This window comes from Eulemur rufifrons, chromosome 8 (assembly GCF_041146395.1).
Source record: "Eulemur rufifrons isolate Redbay chromosome 8, OSU_ERuf_1, whole genome shotgun sequence".
NCBI lineage: Eukaryota > Metazoa > Chordata > Mammalia > Primates > Lemuridae > Eulemur > Eulemur rufifrons.
In genome coordinates, this window is record NC_090990.1 from 5,575,899 (window position 1) to 5,576,180 (window position 282).

Below are 282 nucleotides of genomic sequence, written 5' to 3' on the forward strand. Positions count from 1 at the left end.
TAAGCAGTCCACATCTTTTCATTCATTACCAGCACTTAAACACAAGGAGCATTAATAAAAACAGAGAAAGTCCATTTTCTGTTCTCTCTCTTAGACAAATCATAATGAATAAAGTCCAGTGAGACCCTCAATCCCCAAAGTACTGGATCACTCAAGTAGGTAGCCCTGTACAAAGCACAATGATGAAGAGCATAAATAGAAGCCACAAGTATGTCTTTAGGTCACCTTTTCTTAGGTTATTAATGCATTTTGAGAATCTCTTCATTTCTTTGCAATAACTGA